Source organism: Mustela erminea, chromosome 5, assembly GCF_009829155.1.
Source record: "Mustela erminea isolate mMusErm1 chromosome 5, mMusErm1.Pri, whole genome shotgun sequence".
Classification (NCBI taxonomy): Eukaryota; Metazoa; Chordata; class Mammalia; order Carnivora; family Mustelidae; genus Mustela; species Mustela erminea.
Genome location: NC_045618.1, coordinates 50,775,371 through 50,793,606, shown reverse-complemented (window position 1 = coordinate 50,793,606; position 18,236 = coordinate 50,775,371). Strand labels below are relative to the sequence as shown.

The window sequence follows — 18,236 nt, the reverse complement described above, 5'->3', positions numbered from 1 at the left end:
GAAGAGAAAATTCAAAATGTTACAAAAAATCTTCTTACATGGCTAACAGTTCTAGAAAACCTCTACATTCCGTTATTATTTTTACAATAGACTGGCAGCACAAGAAGGTAAGATCTACCACTGGGGGGAAAAAACCTTCAATTTTGTTCTGTACCTTTTAAATAACTAATTTAATTCCAAGGCCCTTAATTCCAAGGTATTAGTCTACAAAAATTACCTAAAAACTGCTGCTCTGCCTAAAGTGATGTACTACAAAGCCTTAAAAATTTGTAATTCATATATATAACTAGTGTCCAAGATACCTCATCAGTGACTAATCTCTGAATTTAAGTCTCCAATCCTCCAGGTAGTGATAATTATCTTTCTCAACCCAACTTAATCTAAAACGTTTCCATCCTACTTTAATATAGCAATAGCTTATTTTTTCCCAGAAGTAGCTATGACAGGAACATGTTCCTAAACTAAGAAGGAACACGTGGTACACTGCCAAACAAATGAGTGTACTAGTTAGTAATTTTCACTTAAGCAGTTTTTAGTCAAGACCGCCCAATATTTATTTTCTGGGATCCAGCCCCACATCCAGCTCTCTGCTCAGCAGGGACCCTGCTTCCCTTCCTCTCTCTCTGCCTACCTGTGATCTCTGTCAAATAAATAAATAAAACCTTAAATTAAAAAAAAAAAAAAAAAATTTTGTTTGCCAAAGAGAGCGAGCGCACCAGCCAAGAGGGAGAAGCAGGATCCCTGATGAGCAAGGAGAGTGATGTGGAACTCAATCCCAATGATCTCAACTGAAGGCAGATGCTTAACCAACTAAGCCACCCAGGTGTCCGATAGCAGACAGATTTTAAGTGAGTTGTTAATTTGTAGGTTTGGAATAGTTTATGCGAATTAACACAAACAAAAAAGATACTTAGAGTAATGTTTTATTATCACTACTACTTTCCATACATAAAGCTTTTCTTCTTCTGGCCCATTAATTTCCCACAGTGTAATAATTCAAAAACTGTAACAAACTATTAAATAATTCAGAAACTGCTCTTCTTTGTGCTAGATGATGTTATTTTAAAAGCAATTTCTGGAGGTAAATGAAGATGAGTTATCCAAATCGTGGGCATGAAACATCTCATGACCTAATCCCATTGGTTTCAAAGATATAACCTACCCCCTTCCCAACCAATCCATTCACTGGCACTGGCACCAGTCTCTAAACTAATGATCCTACCATTCCCAGATTCCCTGTACTTGTGGGCACTGGAACTTCCTTTTGAACCATACAATTTCACCTGATGCAGCTAGACTGGCACAATGAAAACAAGGCAAGAAATGCAGTTTGTGGGGCACCTGGGTGGCTCAGTGGGTTAAAGCCTCTGCCTTTGGCTCAGGTCATGATCCCAGGGTCCTGGGATCGAGACCTGAGTCAGGCTCTCTGCTTGGTGGGAAGGCTTCCCCTCTCTCCTTCCCCTCTCTCTGCCTGACTCTCTGCCTACTTGTGATCTCTGTCAAGTGAATAAATAAAATGTTTGGGAAAGAAAAAAGAAAGAAAGAAATGCAGTTTGTTTTGAATCCATGTAATGGCCCCATGAATACAAATGGAAGACAAATATTCTAGTTTTCAGGAAAAAAAAAAAAAACCAAGTGGTAGTACTAAAGGGCATTCAGTGCCAGGAACTTAGCTGCTGCTCAAGCAAAAATGGATTTTTGAAAAACTCACAAAGATTCCTCTAATGAAGTTTAAGTAAACCTTCCTTGTAAAATGTCAAAGTGCATGATTGGGAAAACATAAAAACCATGCCTACTCATGGTCATGCCACTCAAGGTCAAAGGGATAGGAAATACTAAAGCTTCAAGAATTAGCTACTTGCTGGCGCACCTGGGTGGCTCAGTGGGTTAAAGCCTCTGCCCTTGGCTCAGGTCATGATCCCAGGGTCCTGGGATGAGCCCCACATCGGGCTCTCTGCTCAGCAGGGAGCCTGCTTCCTCCTCTCTCTCTGCCTGCCTCTATGCCTACTTGTGATCTCTGTCAAATAAATAAAATATTAAAAAAAAAAAAAAAAAGAATTAGCTACTTGCTTATCAAGGTAAGTAGCATGTGCGGACTCCTAATGATAAAGCTCAAGTCATTAAAAAGTCTTCATCAAAGTTTCATTGTTAACAAAGGAACAAACACTAAATCCTGAGAATTATGACTGCACTCTAAATGAGAAATCTGGACATTAAGTGTTGGTATAAAATCTAGCCTGAATAAAAAAGGTCATTAAAATACCATTTTAAAGAAATTAAAAAACTGTGGAGGCACGTTAGCCAACTAATTATCTGAACAGGTTAAGACAAAGAAACTGTCTTAATCTTGAAGAAAAACTTAAGCACTTCAAGTTATTAGAAACAGAAGTTTAGAGATGCCTGGCTGGCAGTCAGCAGAGAACACAACTCTTGATCTTGAGGTTGTTAAGTTCGAGCCTTATGTTGGGAGTAGAAGTTACTTAAAAATAAAATCAAAGTTTACAAAGGCAAGTTTCTTAGATGATTAGATAGAACAGCGATCTTTGGGTCTCAAAAACCCGGATTCAGACTTAAATTTCATCACTACCAAAGTCGAAACAACTAGAATGTATAGTGAAAATCTGTATTCTCCTGAATATATTTACTATACCATACCTGCTTCCTGTCTTAAAAATTTAGAAGGATTAGGGGTGCCTGGGTGGCTCAGTGGGTTAAGCCTCTGCCTTTGGCTCAGGTCATGATCTCAGGGTCCTGGGATAGGGCAACACATAGGGCTCTCTGCTTGGCAGGGAGCCTGCCTCCCTTCCCCTCTCTTGCCTACTTGTGATCTCTGTCAAATAAATAAAATCTTTAAACAAAATTTTTAGAAGGATTAAAAATAATTTTAGGTATATTAATTACCAAATAGGAAACAGTAGTTCTGGAAACCAACTGTCAGATATTCTAGGCCCACGAAAATCTTAAGAAAAAAATGGCTCAGTAAGTTAAACATCTCATTTTCAGCACAGAACTCCATCTCAGGGTCATGACACTCTCTAGGCTCAGCAGGGAGTCTGCTTTTCTCTCTCCCTCTGCTCCTCCCCCCACACCTGTGTACTCTTAAATAAAATCATAAAAGAATAAAAAGCTACAACATGATATAATTTATAGGGAAGAGCAATCTAGTAAGAATACTCCCTCCTCTCTGTATAATACTGATTTATCAAATTCAGTTTAAATATGCAATCCCATTATAATTTCATTCAAGTGTCAGGAAGTATTTTCTTCTGCTTCGTTTTTTTTTTAATCTACAAAGAAATTTCAAGATGATGTTTCTCCCTGCTTATGACTGACTTTCCTAGATGGACTGATTTTACAGGCTACCACCGCGTTGTTTGGCTTTAGAATGTGTGAAGATCTCTGAACCTGCTAAAATTACATGAATTTATCTATTCACGATCAAGTTAAAAATCACTGATGCAGGAAAAAGATCAATTTGAGTCATTTCTCAGAAACGTGATTAACAAAACACAACTGATTTTATGTACACTCTAAGCCACACGCAAGGCTCAAATTCACCACCCTACGAGTCACATACTCTACTGACTGAATCATCCAGGCATCCTAAAATGCGCTTTAATTTAAAGAAGTACAGAGAAAAGTATGTACAAATCCGTGAGATTCAAAAAGAATGATTTTAGGGGCGCCTGGGTGGCTCAGTGGGTTAAGCCGCTGCCTTCGGCTCAGGTCATGATCTCAGGGTCCTGGGATCGAGTCCCGCATCGGGCTCTCTGCTCAGCAGGGAGCCTGCTTCCCTCTCTCTCTCTCTGCCTGCCTCTCCGACTACTTGTGATTTCTCTCTGTCAAATAAATAAATAAAATCTAAAAAAAAAAAGAATGATTTTAGGAAAGTGAGATTAACAGAATCTATCCGTAAAGTGTATTCTGTGGGATACATCTAAAGAAAACCATGCGATACAATAACAAAAATTACGTACAGAGTTTAAGAGCCAATGAAAGCATCCTAGTTCCAATAATTATTAGTTAAATAAACTCTCAGTTGATGAGCTACTCACCTCAAACTCAAGCCACCAGTGCACTAACAATTCACTTAAAGAACTGAACTAAAGCCCTGAGTGAAGGAAGCCCTTCTGATACTCTTAACTGTTTTAAGTTTGGTTCTATCTATCTATTTATTTGACAGAGATCACAAGTAGGCAGAGAAGCAGGCAGAGAGAGAAGAGGAAGCAGGCTCCCTGATGAGCAGAGAGCCTGATGCGGGGCTCGATCCCAGGATCCTGGGATCATGACCTGTGCCAAAGGCAGAGGCTTTAACCCACTGAGCCACCTTAAGGTGGCTCCCCTTAAGTTTGGTTCTTGACAGTGTGCTCACTCTGTGACAATCCAACTTCAACTACAGGTATCCCCCACCATACCATCCAGGGTAAACCTTCAGAGCACTCCTTACATAACTATTCAATAATCAAGGCCTTTAGTAACCGGTCTTTGAACATTAAAAAATATGGTTTCTGGATAGTTCTTTCCCATTCTTTATAAAAGCTTTTATGAAACCATATTTGAATGATTACATAACTATTTTCCATTATCTTGTAAAACAACCAGAACCTTTTTCACTAAACTATACAAAGTACAACCCTTCAAACTTTTAAAATCATGTCATTTGTTTTTAACCTACTGAGCCACCTAGGTGCCCAATGTCATTTGCTTTTTAATGTAAAAGTAACACAATGAAATTACCTTAAATGCATGATTAAAGATGGTATAAAGTTCATTTTAACATGCAAATACTTAACTAAAAGTTATAGAATTTTTAAGTTCATCCTAATGATTTAAGTCTCTGTTTATTTATATAATAAAGGGTTTTTTGTTTTTAAATGTCTGTGTAATGTTTGATTCAGGTTTGCATCAAAATGTAAATAAATACGAGGGGCGCCTGGGTGGCTCAGTGGGTTAAGGCTCTGCTTTGGCTCAGATGATCTTAGGGTCCTGAGATGGAGCCCCGCATCCGGCTCTCTGCCTGCCTCTCTGCCTACTTGTGATCTGTCAAATAAATATTTTAAAAAAATGTAAATATGAAACTCCGCCATGTAAAAAACAGATGCCCAAAAAACCTGTTTTCACACTGCCAAAATGCCTGTTGTGCTTCAAAATAATCAACTAGCTTTGTTTTTAATATTTGTGTTTTATTTCTAAAGAGACAATTAAACCTTATTTGCAGGTATTTTTCCACAAGCAAAATGCTGCCTTGGTGAGTCTTCTTGGTAGAAGCTGAACTGACTAGAAATGTGAACTTAGAATTGCTTTGTCAATGCAATACATGGAGACAGTGCCAATTACCAATATAAATTTGCACAGTTGTACTTTATGTTCCTTAACTTTCTTGCATTGCCTTTATCCAATGGTCCATTAAGAATATAAATGATCTGGGTGCCTGGGAGGCTCAGTCGTTGGAAGTGTCTGCCTTCCGCTCAGGTCATGATCTCAGGGTCCTGGGATCAAGTCCCACGTCAGGCTCCCTGCTCAGCGGGGAGCCTGCCCCCCGCCCAACTGCCTGCCTCTCTGCCTACTTGGAATCTCTCTCTCTGTCAAATAAAGAAAGAATATAAACGATCTATGTATGACTGAAAAACAGCAAGCCCTGCTCACCTTAATGATAAAGGGACTAAAAGACAAGTCAGTATGCTGCAAAAGATCATTCAATGTATAGTGGCACTGATGCTATTAAATTTTAAAAAACAATTTGAATAAATGGTTCTACAATCTTTAATGAAGAATCATGGGTTTAGTATTCAGTATTCAGTATTTAGTATATTGAAAACTCAGTAACATTTGTAATTTCAGTATGTACAAATGAAAACTGCCTCACTGATTTATTTGCGGGGGGGGGGGGGGGGGAATAAACCACACCCACTCATTTTAAGATGCACCCAATTATATGTATTCAAAAAAATAAAAGCTACAATTTAACAAGAGTCCAAGAGTCTTAAGAAAATACAGTAATTTGTTTTGATAGACTCATCTGGCAAGCTATATTAACACAAAATCAGGTGTTTCCAGGAAAGATAACTTGAAAATTCACCTTAAAATTTTCTAAACAAAAATAATTGGGACCCCTGGGTGGCTCAGTTGGTTGGACGACTGCCTTCGGCTCGGGTCATGATTCCGGAGTCCTGGGATCGAGTCCCACATCGGGCTCCCGGCTCCACGGGGAGTCTGCTTCTCCCTTTGACCTTCTCCTCGCTCATGCTCTCTCTCACTGTCTCTCTCTCAAATAAATAAATAAAATCTTTAAATAAATAAATAAATAAATAAATAAATAATTGGAGCAATAATATGGGGAATGCTTTGAATCAATCCATTCGGGAACAGTACTAGATTCAAGACTATGTACAGAAAAAATAATCATCTTTGCTTCTGCTTTTATCAAGCCTTACATTAAGGTGACAATCTTTAACATAATTTCCCAAGAATTATAACCTTATTCATTTGTTATAATGTTAACAAAACAGTTACTTGCCTTGGTGAGTCACTTTGGGTCTTTTCCAAAAGTAGTGTCTTAAAAACGGTCATTGTGGTGCAATTTTTTTTATAAAGTCAAAATTAAAAGATTATTTATTGAGAATATTGTTTACGGACCACATGTTAAGAGCATGTAAGCCCATCCCAGGCCAGAAGAGTACCCTTCTTTAGCTTCCGAAGAAATTTCTTTTAAGTAGTTGTTTGAGAACACAGATTTGTGGTTGCCAGGGGCTACAGGAAGTTGATAGAAAAGTGCTTCATGGTAAATTTTTGGGAGTATGGAAGGCTCTCTACCTTGATTACACTGGTTGATACTGTACACCTTCTTTATACTATGTTAAAACTGTAGAGAGTAAATTCTGCTGTTACGTAAAAAGGTATCCTATTTTTTTAATCTTTCCATTCTTGAAATCATCTTGTAGTGTTTCTGTCCCAACCAGCATCATCAAAAGCTAGCCCTGTCAAAGTCACCAATGAACCCCATACATTTTCTTAAAAAAGATTTTATTTAGGGGTGCCTGTGTGGCTCAGTGAGTTAAAGCCTCTGCCTTTGTCTCAGGTCAAGATCCCAGGGTCCTGGGATTGAGCCCTGCATGGGGCTCTCTGCTCAGTGAAGAGCCTGCTTCCCCTACCCCCCGCCTGCCTCTCCGCCTGCTTGTGATCTCTGTCAAATAAATAAATATTTTTAAAAGAAAGATTTTATTTATTCATTTGAGAGAGGGACTGACAGAGAGCACAAGCAGGGGAGCAGGACATGGGGCTCAATCCCAGGACCTGGCGCTGAAGGCAGACGCTTAACCATCTAAGCCACCCAGGCAACCCCCCCACCCCCGCCCCCTGCAATACATTTCCAAATCTTGGATAACCCATCAATATTCCTTGTCAACTTTGTTCCTAAACTGCAGGCTGAGTTCTCCAACTTCCTGACTGAAGAGAACTCTCTAGTCACTTCAATTCTCATACTAAACACTACTCAAAATTCATGTGACCCAGGCTTAACTTTGCCAATTTCTAGATCTGCAGTGTCAAACTGAGTAATCATTAGCCACATATGGCTATTCAAATTGAAATCTCAGTTCCTGGGATGCCTGGGTGGCTCAGTGGTTAAGTGGCTGCCTTAGGCTCAGGTCATGACCACAGCGTCCTGAGATCCAGTCCCACATCTGGCTCCTTGCTCCACAGGGAGCCTACTTCTCCCTCTGCCTGCCTGTACTCTCTCTATCTCTCTGACAAATAAATAAAATCTTCAAAAAAATAAAATAAAATCTCAGTTCCTCACTCACATTAGCCACATTTTTAAAATAAAGATTTTATTTATTTATTTGACAGAGAAAAAGAGAGAGATCGATCACAAGTGGGAGGGGGCTCCCTGCTGAGCAAGAGCAGATGAAGCTGGCCTCTATTAAGAGGACCCTGAGATCATGACCTGAGCCAAAGGCAGAAGCTTAACCCACTGAGCCACCCAGGCACCCACGTTAGCCACATTTTAATCAGAACAGCCATATGTGACTAATGTCTACCATACATTAACCACATAAATACATAATATTTCTATTACCACAGAAAGCTCTACTGGACAAATGTTCTATTTTGTTATTTCCAGATACCTACTGCCTATATGTAATTTCCAAAAACAACTTGGAATTTTCTAATTCTCCAATCTATAATAAAACCATAATCTTTATAAACTAGTAAATGGTCCTTAGTATAAAGCGACAGTTAACATTATCTCCCATGACCACAAGGCAGAACTATAAGAAACTGAAAACAGTAATAAACCTCAAAAATGTCAGTATCAGATATTATATCCAAAGACTTGTATTTATAACATACAAAGACTTACATTCAACAAGAAAGCCCAATACAAAAATGAGCAAAGGATCTGAATACATTTCTCCAAAAATAAACAAGTATCTAATAAACACACAAATACACAAAGTGCTTTTTTAAATTTTTTTTAGTAATCTCTACATCCAATTCGGAACTTGAACTCACAACTGAGATCAAGACTTCCATGTTTTTTCGACTGAGTTAGCCAAGTGCTGCTCAAAATCACTAGTTTTTAAGAAAATGCCAATCAAAACCACAAGGAGTTAACACTGTTCACTCTCAAACTAGTATAGCTAAATAATAAGAACAAATAGTAACACAACAAATGTTAGCAAGGATGTGGAGAAGTAGAATCCTCATACATGGCTGATGGGAATATAAAATAGTACAACTGCTCTGAAAGACAGTATGGCAGTACCTCAGGTTAAACATGGAAATATCGTTAAGGCCCAACAATTCTACTCATATTAGTATACCCAAGAGGAATGAAAACATAGGTCTATGCAAAAATGTGTATACAAATGTCTATATAGTAACATCATTCAAAATGTGAAAACACCTTCAATGATGATGGATAAACGATCTGATGAATGGATAAACCAAATTTATCCATGGTATCATCCATACAATGGAATATAATCCAGCAATTATACTGTTGGGTGGTTCAGTCAGTTAAGCCTCTGCCTCCAGCTGAGGTCATGATCTTGTATTTCTGGGATCTGCACTGGACTCCCTGCCCTCTCCCTGCTTATGCGCTTTCTCAAATAAAATCTTAAAAAAAAAAGGGGGGGGGGAATGAAGTATAAACAAATGGTACAACATGGATGAACCATTAAGTATTAAATGAAAGGGCGCCTGAATGGCTCAGTCAGTTAAGCATCTGGCTTGAGTCCCATATCAGGCTCCCTGCTCCGCCTGCTTCTCCCTGTCTCTCTCATGAATAAAGAAAAACCAAAAAAAATTTTAAAAAGTATTAAGTGGAAGAAATCAGTCATAAAAGACAAATACTGTGTGAATCCACTGATATGAAATGTCCAAAACAGGCAAACCTGTAAACAGAATGTGGTTAGTAGTTGCTAGGTCTGGAGATGGAAGAATAGAGAATGACTGTTAACAAGTAAAGTGTGTATTTGGGGGAATGTTCTAAAATTAGAACACGGTGGTCACAACCACACAACTCTAAATGTACTAAGTGAACTATATACTTTAAAATGAATTTTAGGGGCACCTGGGTGGCCCAGCTGGTTAGGGGTCTGCTTTCTGCTTGAGTTGTGATCTCAGGGTTCTGGGATCAAGCTTGGGTCAGGATCCCCACTCAGTGGGGAGTCTGCTTCTCCTTCTCCCCTCCTCACCCGCTACTGGCTTGTGCTCTCTAATAAATAAAATTCTAAAACACAGACACACACACACACACACCCCCAGAATTTTACAGGGGTGCCTGGCTGGCTCAGTCATTTAAACACCTTTGGCTCAACCCCACATTCGGCTCCATGCTCAGCAGGGAGTCTGCTTCTCCCTCTTCCCCTCCCCATGCCATGCTCTCTCAAATAAAATCTTTTAAAAATACATATATATAAAATACAGATCTCTCTCACTGAAATTAATTTTTTAAAATTTACTTGAGAGAGAGAGTGAGAGAGACCATGAGACGGAAACTTAGAGGGGAGAAGCAGAATCCCTGCAGAGCTGGGAGCCCAATGTGGGACTCAATCCTGGGACACGGGGATCACAACTTGAGGCGAAGGCAGTGGCCCAATCAACTGAGCCACCCAGGTGCCCCCAATAAATTAGTAAACAACAACAACAAAACAAACAAACAAAAAACCACTTTAATGTCAAGGGGAATGACAAAATTTACCTGAATTTAGAGTATCTTAAAATAGGACTTAAAAAAGCAGAGGCTATCTTTGCATTAGGTTATAACCAGAACAGCATTTAATTCAGAATCACAGCAGATTCTCAAGAGTCTTTTTACATCATCATTTGCTTATCAGGTGTTTATCCTGTCTCAGCTTTCATACTATAGCCTACTGTCAAACCTAGTAATTAAGACTCAATGTCCCCTGTACTCCCAAGTCCTTGACAGAAGAAATGATTATTACTTGGCTGTGAATAACTGAGGGTCAAATGCTTCCCCAGGAAAGAAGTATCTCTACTTCCTTAAGAAGAGTACAGGGACACGGACACACACACTAAACACCCCAAAATGAATGTTAAGTGAAATAAAGAATGTGGTGTCAAAATTTTAAGTCCATAACAACCAGGTTTATATTCAAAGTATATTTGTACTAAACCATGCCCTCAATTAAATCCTCCTAGCAATGATTCAATGCAAAAAAAAAAAGAGGGGCTCAGAGCAAATGCAAAATTGCACCTTACGCTTAAAATGACACCTACGAAGCAAGTAGCTAAGAACCCTGCAGATCTGAATCACATGCCTTTCCAAGCAGATGGGTCTCACCCAATTCTTCAAAACCTAAATAGTTCAAGTGTTTTTCCTTTAGGTCTATTGCTGTTCAGGAATATCAGAAAAATGCAAAGAGGAGGAGGACAAGATGATAGTCCCACTAAGTCCAGTAACATGAAGGGGGGAAGAGCTTCAATCTATATTCACTGTTTATGTAATTAATCCAAAACCTAAAACTTCATGTGTGCCTAGAACAAAATAAGTGCTTAAATATTAATTTAGTACAATGGCTAGCCTCTTTGTCTTGTCTTGCATTTCAGTGGAGAGCTAGCTCTCTACCACTGTACTTCACCTCAACTACTTTTCTCTGCGGTCTACCAGCATACCTTCCTAGAAAAGAGATCTAAGAGAAGCATCAACATTTTCCCCCAAACTTCAAACAACTCAAACCCTCTAAACCTCCCTTTCATGTAACCTTTACTAGTATGATCTTAGTCATGAAAGATTAAAAAAAATCTAAGCTATACCACATAATTTTCTCCCTACAAAACACTTAGTCTCCTAATAACTCAGTAATTTACACCAAGACCAGTCTACCTCAGAAATTCCTGTACCTACTCTCCATTCCAACATTTACAATGTTAACTACTTAATACATCTTTTTTCCCCTCCAATTTCTCTTTTCTAGCCATAAAGGTGTTTCTAAGTTATATCTGCCTATGGGACATATGCCTAACGTGCCATACACAAAGCCCTCTACAACCAACAATCTTTCCTCTTTTTTAAAAATTCTATTTATTCATTTGAGAGAGAGCGAGCACACACAAGCAGGGGGAGGGGCAGAGGGAGAGGGAGAAGCAGGCCCCCCACTGAGTAGGGAGTCTGATATGGGGCTTGATCCTGGGACCCTAGGATCACAACCTGAGCTGAAGGCAGATGCTTAACCAACTGAGCCACCCAGACACCCAACCAACACTCCTTCCAATTACAGCTGGATGCTTCCCCAAATACAACCAGATATATTAACAATTCTAGAACTCTAACGTATCTGTGGCAAAACCTCCTCCTCAGTATCAAAAGCAAGATGAAATACAGCACTTTGTGAAACTACCTAGGGGCTCTTTATTTTTTATTTTTTTAAGATTTTATTTGACAGAGAGAGATCACAAGCAGGCAGAGAGGCAGGCAGAGAGGAGGAAGCAGGCTCCCCGCTGAGCAGAGAACCCCATGCGGGGCTCGATCCCAGGACCCTGGGATCATGACCTGAGCTGAAGGCAGCGGCTTAACCCACTGAGCCACCCAGGCGCCCCCCCTCCTATTTTAAAAGATTTTATTTATTTATTTGACAGAGAGAGATCACAAGCAGGCAGAGAGGCAGGCAGGCAGGCAGAGGAGGAAGCAGGCTCCCCGCTGAGCAGAGAGCCCGACCTAGGGGCTCTTTAAATCTTACAAGAGCTCCACAAAAGAAACCATGACTCACTCTCCTAAGGCACAATCCTGTACAATAAAGGGAACGTAACAGCCGATATGATATTAATTCCACATCAAGTTCTTCACTGTTATCATATAGTGATTCTTATCATATAGTGAAGAAACTATACAGTTTCTTCATTAGGTAACATACAGCTTGTCATACACATACTATATTTGGTTATGTGAGTTGATGTATTCCATTCTTTATATTCATGGTGCGCTGGCATATTTACTTAGATATGGAATAGTTAACAGCACTCTGAAAAAGCTCTAAAGGAAGAATTTTTACAGTCCAGTCACTTACACGGTTTACATTGTTATTCATGTACCATACGCAATGCGTGACATTTATTATAAAGTCCTCAAAGACCTCAACAAAATCAGGATTTTTTTTTCAAGATTTTTTATTTATTTGGGGCGCCTGGGTGGCTCAGTGGGTTAAAGCCTCTGCCTTTGGCTCAGGTCATGATCCCAGTGTCTGGGATCGAGAGCCTTGCATCGCATGCATCGCATCCAGCTCTCTGCTCAGCAAGGAGCCTGCTTCCCCTTCCTCTCTCTCTGCCAGCCTCTCTGCCTACTTGTGATCGCTGTCAAATAAATAAATAAAATCTTTTTTTTTTTTAAAGATTTTATTTATTTATTTGTCAGAGAGAGAGAGAGAGCAAGAGCGAGCACAGGCAGAGTGGCAGGCAGAGTCAGAGGGAGAAGCAGGCTCCCTGCGGAGCAAGGAGCCCGATGTGGGACTCGATCCCAGGACGCTGGGATCATGACCCGAGCCGAAGGCAGCTGCTTAGCCAACTGAGCCACCCAGGCGTCCCAATAAATAAAATCTTAAAAAAAAAAAAAATCCCATAACATTTCAGTATTTTTCTAAAAATGGATGGTTTTATACTTAAGGAGACCTAAATGTTTATAGAAATATTGCCACAAATACTAAACACTTATATACCATGTATATGTCAGCATACTTAAGAACTTTCAATTTTGCTTTAAAGGTTAAGATCCCTCAACAAAACAAAACACAACAAAAATCCAAACAAAAAAGCCCAAAAAAACAAAAAAAGAGAGCTTTAATGCCCCTGTCTCCCCAGCAATGTGCTCAATATTTGTATTACAATACTTCCAGCACAAGAGCACATACAGCTTTCTAATGATCCATCATTTCAAAAGTGAATGAATAAAACTCAATGCTCAAAGAGACTGTAAATATATTAGAAATAAATTTTAAGGATTGGAAAAAGAAATCACTTTTAAGTATTTCAAGGCAACTGCTCACACAAGAAGTCTTTTAGCAACAATGTTCCTAGAAGCAACAAGATTCTCAAATAGGACAACTGAAACTGGATCTCTTGTCAGAAGCTTTCAAGTCTTCACTTTCAACATCAACAAACAGTAATGTTGTCACACACAGACATGACTTATGCAAATTCCCTGGTTGTATACATAGATGTCCATGAATAGTCATCACTAAACAAAAACTATTTTTGGGGCTATACCCTATCAGAATAAAATGTTTTGATTAATGAATCTTAGTTTACAGTATATATGTGAATGAAACAGAGTGACAGTATGTCTCTCAGATATTGAAAGATCTAAAATGGTAGTTCCACATACATCAGCAATTATTAAAATTCATCCCCCAAACCTCTAACAACTCTAAAATTAGGAATGGCCTTAAGAACAAAAAACAAAAGGCCAAAATTCAGGTAATCAGTGGAAAAAGGAACTTATGGAAATAACCTAGTAATAATCATTTGGACTTTTCCATCATTATAATGCAAAATCTGATCACTGTAATAATGCTAAGATATTAACAAATACATTTATTTAATTTTGGAAGAACAGCACCATTCCTAGTACAACATGTACTGAGGATCCTTTCAAACTATGGTAATTTTGGCACCTGGGTGGCTCAGTTTGTTAAGTGACTGTCTTTGACTCAGGTCATGATCCTGGAGTCCAAGGATCAGAGTCCCATATTGGGCTCCTTGCTCGGCAGGGAAATCTGCTTCTCCCTCTCTCCTCTCTCTCATGCTCTCTTTTTCTCTCAAATAATTACAATCTTAAAAAAAAAAAAAAAAAGAAAAAAAGAAACCCACAAACTATGGTAATCTTAAATGATCACAGGTAACAGTTTTAAATTTTCCACCCATACCCTGAATTAAAATCAGTGCAGGATGTGGCATAAAACTACAGAATCTGATTCCATTGTCTTCTCAGCAGACAACATATAAAATATAAGTGACTTGGTTAAGTCTTAACATTAGAATACCCTTCAGTGTTTTGTTTTTTAAAGATTTTACTTATTTGTCAGACAGAAATCACAAGCAGGCAGAGAGGCAGGCAGAGAGAGAGGAAGGGAAGCAGGCTCCCTGTTGAGCAGAGAGCCCGATGCAGGGCTCTCGATCCCAGGGTCCTGGGATCATGACCTGAGCCAAAGGCAGAGGCTTTATTTATTTATTTATTTATTAAAGATTTTATGTATTTATTTGACAGAGAGAAATCACAAGTAGATGGAGAGGCAGACAGAGAAAGAGAGGGAAGCAGGCTCCCTGCTGAGCAGAGAGCCCGACGCGGGACTCGATCATCCCAGGACCCCGAGATCATGACCTGAGCCGAAGGCAGCGGCTTAACCCACTGAGCCACCCAGGTGCCCCAATTATCCTCCAGTTTTAAAGGTAAAGTATTTACAATCCTTGGGACTTGATCAGAAATGCCCACTCATCCCCAAACAAAAATACAAGTCATTCTAATTCTCCTAAGAAAACTGTTAATTACCTACTTCCTGATATCTAAAGTATTTCTCCTTATAAAAATACCCAAAGCTTCCTGCATCCTTAAAATTTCTGTCAAAAATCAGACTAATGATGACTAAAATGCATAAAGCCTTTATGAAGTATTCTGCTCTTGTTTCCCTTAAGCCCTGTTCCCTCATCCCTAATGGAAAGGGAAAAAAAAATTAAACAGATCCTGAAAACTCAAGCCTGCAAATCTATCTAGCAGATAGAGAAAATATAGGTGGGCAGAGAAACACGCTAAAATACAAAAAAAATGTAATCCACAGAATCAAATCTGTGGAAAACAGATGAGATTATGAAATATTATTATAAATGGTACTGGGATTATGTTTATAAATGCAGTCTTTTTATCTTTTACTCTGCACTATTCTTTTTCCAAAAGGGGAGTGGGGAGCGCAAGTGAGACAATCTTAGGCAGGCTTCACACCCAGTGTGAAGCCCAAGCAGGGACTCAATCTCAGAACACTGAGATCAGTATCTGAGCCAAAATGATGAGTCAGATGCTTAACTGACTCAGCCACCAAGGTGCCCTTACACTGTTCTCTTTTATATCTATTTAAATTGAGATGTTTTAGAAGACAGTAAAAAAATTAATTAACCTGGGGCACCTTGGTGGCTCAATGGGTTAAAGTCTCTGCCTTCTGCTCAGGTCATGATCCCAGGGTCCTGGGACTGAGGCCCCACATCGGGCTCTCTGCTCCACAGGGAGCCTGCTACCTGCCACCAACCTGCCCCTCTGCCTACTTACAATCTCTGTCAAATAAACATATAAAATCTTTAAAAAAAAATTAATTAAGGTGTCTAGAAAACAAACACTAACCATTTGTTCATTTCACTACACATTGGGAAGACTGCTGTCACACATAAAGAACCTGAGTCATGCTACAGATGTTAGTTTTCTGGAAAGAGAACTGGTGGGGTATCCACAAGTCCCTTCATTTTCGTACATGTCAACAAAATAATATACGCCAGTGTTAATAGGATTAATAAAATCAGAAGTATAACTTCCAGCAAATTTAACATGTAAGAAATCTGAAGATCTTGATAATAAACAGGAATGAATGCTCATAGTCTTCACTGGTTGTAGGTATATTTATAATGCAATTTTAAAAAAAATTTTTTTAAAGATTCTATTTATTTGAGAGACAGCACAAGTAGGGAAAAGGGGGCAGAAACCGAACATGAAGCTTGATCCCAGGACCTCAGATCATGACCTGAGATGAAGGCAGACGCTTAACCCACTGAGCCACAGACGCCCTTATAATGCAATTTATCTTTCATGTTTCCTTTAGTCTTCATAGCCACTCTATTAGTAGGCATTATTTCCATTTTAGAGATAAGAAATCCGTGATTACATGACTTTGGTCATAAGCTTCTTTGCTAACTTTGAAGTCTTCGGATTCTTCAACTGTTCTTTCCTACATTCCGTATCAGCTGCCTCTCTACTCTAAGAATAAGTAGAAGAAAACTAGATGATAATGAAATTATCTAGGGGTTCTTGGTGGCTCAGTCAGTCAAATGTCTCACTTTGGTTCAGGTAATGACCTGGGTCCTGGGATAGAGCCAGTCATCATACTGCATCAGGCTCCATGCTCAGCAGGAGTCTGCTTCTCCTCCTCCTCCCTCAGGTCATGTAGGCTCTCTAATAAAATCTAAAACAAACAAAAATAAAAGCAAACACAACAACAAAACCCTAAAGAAAAGCTAAATTTATGTCTTGAAACATTTACGTGAATTCGGTGTTCTTAAGCATATGACTGAAGGATTAGGCAGACACTGATTTAACCCCATTTACACAGGAAGACCCAGGGCTTTCAGCTCATCTAAGAGCCAATGTTCCATTCTGCTTTAATAAGGAATCCAACACAGCTGATTTAGGATCACTATGTTAGCAACTAAGACAGTGAAAGTCTTAACCTTGCAAATAAAGTATGTTAAGAATGACTTCTAAGCAGAAACTAATGCAATTTTCCTGATTTAGTTTTATTTTTAACTAAGTATGTTCATTTTCCTACTACAGACCTCAGTGATACACTTGAATCGGCTCTTTACCCACTACTGCCAGGTTGCATGGTTATCACAAGTGTCTTTCTAGGGGTGCCTGGAGGGCTCAGGTCATGATCTCAGGGTCCTAGGACTGAGTCCTGCATCTAGCTCTCTGCTCAGCAGGGAGCCTGCTTTCCCCCCTTCTCTCTGCCTACTTGTCAAATAAAAAGTAAAAATCCTAAAAAAAAAAAAAAAAAAAAAAAAAAAAAATCAAGTAATACCATCAGACTAACTAAAGGTATTCTCTTTCCTCTTGAAAAACTGAAAAGTAAGGCCAAAAGTTAAGGCACTGCCACCAACTTTTAGGATCAAAGAGCAGTGGCAAAAAAACTGAAGGTATTTCTGCAAATCTCTAAAATTTCTTCACTATTTCTTCCTGTTTACATCTCCTTTCAATTAACCCTTTAGTAAGTCCTCACTCAAAAACAATCTTTTCTGAACTAATAGTGGGATGATGGTAGGGATGGTCATAAGTTTCGCTGCCTCAACAGGACAACTAAAACTTTAGATAGCTACTCTCATGAAAAAGGTAGGATTGTACATATTAAAAATCTCTATACACTCAATTTAAAACAGGAGGTTTCTTGCATTCCAGTTCGAGGTACACTCCCAATTTATTTATATTGTATATACATATATATAAATGTACTAGAATTTTTCTAAAAGGAGCCATGGACAAAGAAACAGAGTTAAGAATTACAGAAATAAAACTACTTCCTCATCCCTTATTAATGATTCTTGACTCTGACATTAAATTTCTTCAGAAGCTTTAAAAAAAAAATAATATGTATGTACCAACACTCAAGAATCTACCTAGACCAGGTGTACAAGGATCCTTAGAGCTATAGCTGGGCACTGAGTATTTTCTTCAGCAGAAAGTTGAGTGTGAAGGGCAGTTGCCTCAGATAAACTTAAGTCTCAGGGGCTTCAAGTCACTCACCCATTGACCACATTTTCATTAGCAAAGAGATGCCCGATCTGTTCTCTATTTTTAAATACCTTAATATTTTCAAAATATGAGAATTAGCATAGTTTTCAAGGTATGTATTCAGACTAATAGACACAAAAATGTGAAGAAATCTCTAAGGACAAATGAAATAACCATTTGAATGATGCATGAAGAATACTCAAATCACCTCAACCTCAGTATGGCATTCAAAGAC

The 18,236-nt window shown here is 38.9% G+C and overlaps 1 protein-coding gene across 11 annotated transcripts in view; it reads right to left on the bottom strand.

The window, feature by feature from the left end:
- Positions 1-18,236, bottom strand: part of HNRNPC (heterogeneous nuclear ribonucleoprotein C) — a 59,712-nt gene that overhangs the window by 6,370 nt on the left and 35,106 nt on the right. The gene's annotated exons all lie outside the window — the stretch shown is intronic.